The following is an 8,737-nucleotide window of genomic DNA, read 5'->3' as shown; positions in this document are numbered from 1 at the left end:
TGGTGTCAAATATAATTTTGGTTAAATTGTACTTTTTGGAAGGGTCGGAATTACCACCCGTAGTGGTAATTGGTGAAGTCCACTTTATGTGTCTAAATGGGCGGTTTGTGGTGATAGGTGTAAACCCTTGGTTAAGGGTGTTGAAGTCGAATTCTCTCGTAGAGAATGTATGTTGATTGTTTGTATATCTATATGCGTATTATAGGTAGAAGATTTGCTCGGTTGCTTTTGGAGGCGATTTACGTTTATGACTTGTGCGGGCAATTCGAGGTGAGTGCAATAATTATATGTGTAGGTATATAATGTATCTATTTGTTGTAGCGTGAAATGTGTAGTGTCGAGGTGCTAAGACACCATGTTTCACGTGAAGAGTGTAGCATCGAGGTGTTAAGATGCCACTCGGGTGTAGCATCGAGGTGTTAAGATGCCACCTAGGAGTGCAGTGTCGAGGTGTTAAGACACCACTCCGTAAAATAATGAGTGTTACATCGAGGTGTTAAGATGCCACTCGGGGTGATGTGCCGAGGTGTTAAGGTGCCACCCTAGGGGTTAGTGGTGCGAGGTGTTAAGTGCCCTAACGGATGTTATGAACACCGATGGCGTTTTCGCGAGCGCCGTTCCCTTGTACTATTGGTTAACCATGGTTATTTGTGTTGTAGCGTAAGCATATTATATTTGTTCATATTATATATGCTTTTGTTATGCTAGCTTGATTATTGGAGGTTATAGCTTGTAATTGTGATGATAAGCTAATTGTGTTGCTAGCATGTATGCGGTATGTGAGTAAGTGTTTGCAAGTAGGTATATTATATATGTATGTGTATAATTATTGCATTCACTAAGCCTCGGCTTACCCCTCTCGTTGTTTACCTTTTTACAGGTATTGTGTTATTGATGCTAGCTAGTTGTTAGACTAGACGTGCAGGAGCGGTTGGGCTTGATGGGGTAGCTTTCGGATAATTGGACGCGGATGGGGGTTTTGGTAGTCCCCGGGATTATGCTCTTGGTATCGGGTTGGGTTGTAGAGTTCTAATCCGTCTAAAGAGATAAATGGGTCATAACTGCTACTTTATTTGTAAAACGGGTCATTGTGAGCCCGGGGTTGTAAAACTTGTTTTTATGGTGGCAATATCTTAGTTTTACTTAATATGTCATATTGTGAAAATGGTTTCGTTGAAAAGTGTCGGGGAGCGAGTTTTTCGCTCGCGTGTAAACAAAAACTGATCAGTACTTTTTAGTTCATTGGGACGCCGTCCCAAATCCTTGGACGCCATCCCAGTTGTAAAGGCTGGACGCCGTCCCGATTTCTGGACGCCGTCCAGATGGGCAGTCACAGAATTTTTTTTTTTTGGTGTCGTGTTTTTGGTAAATCAATGTTGGGTTGTTACAACACGTGGTTCGAAAGTTTCATTCGAAGAAATTGACGTTCTTGACATTGGTTTACAGGACCTTTTAGCCTTTTTTAAACAATAAGTACGTTCAAACACAAGGACGTTTTGTATTATGAAGATGACTGTGTTCTGGAATTTTCCTACATATCTCTTTACCAACGGTCAGTGGTACAGTATAAAAGAAATCGTGGCTTGGCATTCTCATCACATTTTTCTTTATTTAGTTTTCGAAGATTGATATCGGCGAAAAAGTCACGTTTTTACCTCAGATATCAAGTCCCAAAACAATAAAGATACTTATCGCCAATTAAGTGTTTATTATCTTTATTTTGTAGATTAAGTGATTACGAAGACAATGCAAGAAGAATCAAAGAAATCAGACTTAATACGAAGAATCTAGAGCGAAAACGGTGAAGACCAAGTTACGACCTCGAAAATCAGAATTTACGATCCAGGAAACAGAGTTGACCAGTCTGCCCACGACAATGGCCCACGGCCATGACCCACGGCTTGCCAGTCAGCCCCACATCCTTCCAAGGTCTGAGCCCATGGCCACAGCACACTGGCTGCCAGCCTGCCCACTGCCTAGGCCCAAACGCATGAACCTCGGTCTGCCAGGTCAAGCCAAGGGCCTGCCAGGGTCTCGGGTGGCCTATTTAAGGAGCTTTTGCTCCACACTTTCAACCACACACTTCACTTCAATTTTCACTCTCTCACTACAATTAGTCATACTTTCAAGGTCTTCTTCTCCGAACGGGAAATTTAGTATCCGAAGGTGAACGTCGAAGATTCTATTAGGAGCGGTCCGGAGTCTGAAGTTGTCACTTTTGTATTTAGGAACTCAATTAATCATACTGGTACTTCTATCCTTTATCTTTATATAATGTCTTTCATTGTTATGATTTATGATATTGTTACCATGATTAGTGAGTAGTTATCTTTAGTGTATGTTATGACGTATTAAGTTATGCTATTGAACTTATATTGTGGATTATGTATGTGTTGAGATGCTTTCTGATTATGTTTTAAACTCAATAGCTTTTCCAACTAATAGAACGTAGTTACCGGCTCTGTTATTGGGAAGTCGCGAACACACATTCAGAGTACACTATTTGTGTCACCCCTTGGTAAGAGAACTCTGTGGGATACAACGCAAGCTTAACTGAGGCACAACGGTTATAGTACGTTAACCTAAGCCTTGGATTCCGGCAGAGATCCCTTTTGTAGTGAAACCTCTGATTAGACTAGGAGCACATTATCGGTCTCGAACTATGCTGGTGTAGTCAGTAAGTGTGACGAACCGGAAATTTCTGATCAAATTTAAACGTAATCTTTATATGGTTTCGACACGATAAGGAAAGTCTGTTAAACTGAATCTCAAAAGTTTGAACTGTTTCATATATTTATTTGACCTTCGACTGCTCTCGACGATTCACGAACAATAAATTGTAAATAGATATGTGTGTATGTATATATAAATAATAATTCGAAATATAATTTAAAATATTATATGTTGTTGTTATTAAAATTAATGATGTAAATAAAATAAAAATATGATATTATGATAATTATTATTTAAAACATATATATATATATATATATATATATATATATATATATATATATATATATATATATATATATATATATATATATATATATATATAAAGTACATTAAATATATTTTTTTTTATTTCAAAGCTATTTAGTAAACGACAGTAACACTCAATTACCATTCGATGGATATTACACAAGTTTAAATCAAACTTATGCGATTTTAAAATAAACGGTGATTCGAAAATGAGTTAAATAAATTATAGGCTTATTAACAAATATATTTAGGAACTATTGGTTGAATTTTAATTTTTTTTATATTTTAATTGGGGTTGGGAGTGCATAATTAATGTAATTTTTATTTAACAATTAATAATCGAATTTTATACCATAATGACCAAAATAAATAAATATAGTTAATTTAAAATTTTGGGATTTTTTCGAAGACTTTTATTCGCCACTGATTTATCAACGGGGTACGATATTTCAGTTCGTAATAGAATGATTGGAGGCGGCTAAGAATTGTAAACATTTTAAATTATTGTTTGATTATTAATAATATTATTTGGATTTTACTGTTGTTTCTTTGAATTCATTTATTCTGCCATCTCATATATATTATACATATACATTACATAGAATATATATATACAAGATATAGATCAAACTCATAACCACAAACACCGGCCACCTTCACTCATTCACCATGAAACGTCGGCCAACTCACCTTTACCGTGAGCCAACCATCACCTCCGATAACCACCACAACTAACACCCTCACTCCTTGTTCGAAACAACCTTCAACACCACAATCATCAAACACCATCACTACACCATCGTTTTGTTTGTTTTGAGGCTGCTGCAACCACCCAACACCAAGGACCATCCAAACCATCACAACCATAACCAATCACCATCGTCATCGTACTATAACTAATAATATTTTTTTAACTGATCGAACCCATAACTACACCGAGATGTTTGTCTACTACAACCTGCAAACATCTGCTATTATTTTTATTTTTTTTCTTTCTTTTTCCATTTAGTCGAGCAATACAAAAACCACCATCGTCATTAAACCAAACTGAAAACCACCTGTTGACTGCTGCTGTACGACTGTACCTGTTTCCGGTCCGAAGAACAAACTATCATTGAACCACCATTGTTACTGTTCATCATTTCTTTGATTGAACCATCGACACTATTACTAACCGGAACCAAAAACCCTCACAAGCCACTACTGTTACCAGCTCTATCACGTTTCTGTTCCTAATTATGTTTCTGATCGACAACCATCTTCTGGTTCTAGCTACCATCGAAACCCAGTTGGGTGTTAAAAATATTTAAACTTTTGTTACTGCAACTATTAAATAACGATGACTTAATGATGATTATGAACGAGATGATAATGATACAGAGATGAAGATGATGATACTAGATAGATAAACGATTGATGATAATACGCTTGTGAAAATTCGTTTCTGTTATAACGGAGTGTTACTATTCCAGCAACAAAACCATCGGGTATGGTTTCCATTAACCACCAAACTCTACAAGTCCAACCATTTAAATCGATGGGCTACTTGGTTTTGTAGATCCAATAAATTAATTAGGCCGTTATAGTTTAATTTCTAAATTGGGCTGAAAACTATTTAACTTTTGGGCGTGTTCTTATTCATATTGTTGGGCCAAGAACCAGTTTGTGTTTTGCTGATTGGACTGGGATGACGATGGTTTATGATCTATGATGAAGATGATGCACAGTTGGGTATTTGTTAAATAATCACGCGATGAATTAACTAAACAAATTGACGGATCATTGGTTAGTTGCTTGTTATGGGAACGGGGGGTCTCGGGTTCGATCCCGGGCTGGGGCAAATGATTTTTTTTAAAGCCTTTACTTTGAGGTAGTTTACCTGCTATTATTATTATTATTATTATTATTATTATTATTATTATTATTATTATTATTATTATTATTATTATTATTATTATTATTATTATTATTATTATTATTATTATTATTATTATTATTATAATTATTATTATTATTATTATTATTATTATTATTATTATTATTATTATTATTATTATTATTATTATTATTATTATTATTATTATTATTATTGTTATTGTTATTATCTTTAACATTAAAATTAACATTTTAATTAAAATTATTACTATCATTATTATTATTTTCATTAACACAATTTTTATATATAATTTTATTTATTTTTATTATCACTATTATTATCATTAGTATTATTATTATTAAAGTAATATTATCACTACAAACATAATAACATTATTATATATATATTACATATAACAAATTACTAATTTTTGATATAATACCAACTACAAATATATATACATATTGTAATATAACTATATGTATGAATATTGATTATTTTACAAAATAACTATATATAAAATATAAATGAAAATATAAAATATAAATAAAATATATATTTATATAGCTACAACTCTTAATATATATAAATATTATATATAAATAATTATGTGATTATATGTGTTAATATATATACTTGATATAGATTCGTGAATCCGAGGTCAACCCTGCATTTTTCAGTATCGTCTTATTTATTTTTACTACAAAATACAGTATTGTGAGTTTCATTACTCCCTTTTTATATATATTTTTGGGACTGAGAATGAAAGGACCCGTCCTAATCCATCTGGATGAAGTCACCAACATCTGGTTCCATTGAGATGATCGACTCCAAATAATGTCTTTAAAATGAGCAAATGCACAGCGGAATGTTTCTTTCATACCTGAGAATAAACATGCTTTCAAGTGTCCACCAAAAGATTGGTGAGTTCATAAGTTTATCATAAAACAATAAAATTCATCATTTTGATAGACCACAAGATTTAAATCCTGTATGGTACAAATGGGCCCGAATCCTATACCCACCTGTAATGTACATGCGATATCTTTTAAATACAGTACACCATTCTCGTGTACGAAATCATCTTTCATAAATCTTAGTAACCGTACACATATCTCGTGCACAAAAATAACATAAACATAACATGTGTATAAAATCATTCTCTCGATACATAACATTCACTTTTCATTGCTTTCATAACTTGACTTGGTAACCGACCTTAACATATAATGCGCATAATAATATCCCCAAAACAGAACATCTCGTCTGTATAATAATCATATAAACTTCGAAGTACTAAACACCACGCCCACTAACCCTTTCGTCTAGTGAACATTCTGGGTGGGGGTGTTAAACCCGGTAGCTACCTTTAGGATTCGCGTCTATTAGGCGTGCACTAATTCTCAAAATTAGTGATGTTCCCTAATTCTTAGGTTACCAAGCAATAATAATCAGGGTAAAAATATTCATATCAATTGTGGCAATTATCACGTCCACATAATTCAATGGTGGCAATTATCACGTCCACATAATTCAATCGAGGAATGTTTTGCTTGTGTCTATCTCGGCAAACATTTATAAAAGCATTTCATGTATTCGCAGTTCAAAATGTATTTCAAAAGCATTTAAATAAGCAGTTGTAAAAGTAGCGCATGTATTCTCAGTCCCAAAAATGTAAAGAGCAAAAGGGAATCAAATGAACTCACTCTACAATATTTTGTAGTAAAAATATTCATATGACGAAACTGAATAATGCAGGGTTGGCCTCGGATTCACGAACCTATATCATTGGTATATTCATTAATACATATAATCGTAATCGAACAAATATTTATTTTATTATTAGTGATAATTTTTATATTAATAACTTATACATTTTATTATATTTTCATTTTGTATATTTTAAATAGTGTATTTATATATTTAAGTTATGTGTATTATATATATTTTTATATACATAATCTTTTGTTTACAAAATAATAGTTATAGTAATACTAGAGTAATAATAATAAAAATGATAATAATTATAATACTTAATATTACTAATTAGGATGATAGTGGTTATGATTTCATTAGTGATAAAAATAATGGTATTAATACTAATAATATACTTATATTAATAATAATGATTCTAATATTTATAAGGTGATAATAATACTAATATTTATAATGATAATTTGTACTATTTTCACAATAATAATAATAATAGTTCTTATAATCATAATAATGATAAAAATATGAAAATGGTAAAAATTAGTAATAATAATTACATTACGGTATTAATACTTAATAATAAATAATACTAACAGTAATAATATTTCTTACTAATAATAATAATACTAATACTTATTATCATAATAATAATAAAAATATAAATAAAATTAATAATAATAATAATAATAATGATAATAAGAGTAATAATGATAACTACCTCTCAAGACAAAGTTCCACAAAATAAATGCCTATGCCCAAGTTTGAACTTGAGACCTCTTGGTTAAACTGCTTCCTTTCAAACCATTGAAGCACTCATTAGTTCTTGTTTTAATTCGTGTTTTTTTTTATTTAACATATACCAAAACTCTCTGCCCAATCTAATTCATAACCGGCCCAACAGTAACTTGACCTCGGCCCAATAGCAAGAACAAGCCCAACAGTTACAAAAAAAAAAAAAAATGTTTACGCCTAGTTTCGAACCCGTGACCCCTCGCACAAGACACACACTCCAAACCATCGAACCATTAGTTCGTTTATGTAACAAATCGCTCGCTTATATATGTAACACCTACGAAACTGTCACCTTCTTCCTCAACAAAACCCATTTAATACTCATCATAATACCGTCTCTAATCACCTATTACTTTTATCGCTGTGATCATCAAATTTGGAAAGCTTTTCATTAGAGTAAATTAATTACCCCAACATAATTTATCTAGCTTAGCGGGTTTTACAAGATCATCATGTGGTGTAGTAAAAAAAAAAATGAAACCAGTAGATAGATTGCCTTGATAATCTTCGAAGATGATTATGACCGGAAGTAAAAAAAAAAATAACCACAGTATTCGATGATCATTAGTTGATCTTCATCGTCTACTTCCTTTCACCATCGATATCAATATTACGCTCATTATTTTTACCTATAATTAACATCACGTCATCATCCTATAGTCTTCATCATCAAAATCGTATGATCATCATCATCAACATCACGATCATCATTGTAGAGACCCGTCCTAATCCATCCTGACGACGTCCATATCGATTATAAACGATTCACAACAGTTGATTACATCGCGAGGTACTTGACCTCTATATGATACATTTTACAAACATTGCATTCGTTTTTGAAAAGACAATCTTTCATTACATCGAAAGTTGAAGGCAGGCATACCATTTCATAATATATCTAACTATAACTGACTTAATAATAATCTTGATGAACGCAACGACTCGAATGCAACGTCTTTTGAAATATGTCATGAATGACTTCAAGTAATATCCCTAAAATGAGCAAATGCACAGCGGAAGATTTCTTTCGTACCTGAGAATAAACATGCTTTACAGTGTCAACCAAAAGGTTGGTGAGTTCATTAGTTTATCATAAATAATTATTTCATAATTTTAATAGACCACAAGATTTCATATTTCCATTTCTCACAAACATACGTCCCATGCATAGAGACAAAAAATATCATTCATATGGATTGAACACCTGGTAACCGACATTCACAATATGTATATAAGAATATCCCCATCATTCCGGGATCCTCCATCGGACATGATATAAATTTCGAAGTACTAAAGCATCCGGTACTTTGGATGGGGCTTGTTGGGCCCGATAGATCTATCTTTAGGATTCGCGTCAATTAGGGTTTCTGTTCC

This window comes from Rutidosis leptorrhynchoides, chromosome 6, assembly GCF_046630445.1.
Source record: "Rutidosis leptorrhynchoides isolate AG116_Rl617_1_P2 chromosome 6, CSIRO_AGI_Rlap_v1, whole genome shotgun sequence".
NCBI classification, from domain to species: Eukaryota; Viridiplantae; Streptophyta; class Magnoliopsida; order Asterales; family Asteraceae; genus Rutidosis; species Rutidosis leptorrhynchoides.
Note: the sequence above shows the minus strand (reverse complement) of the source record.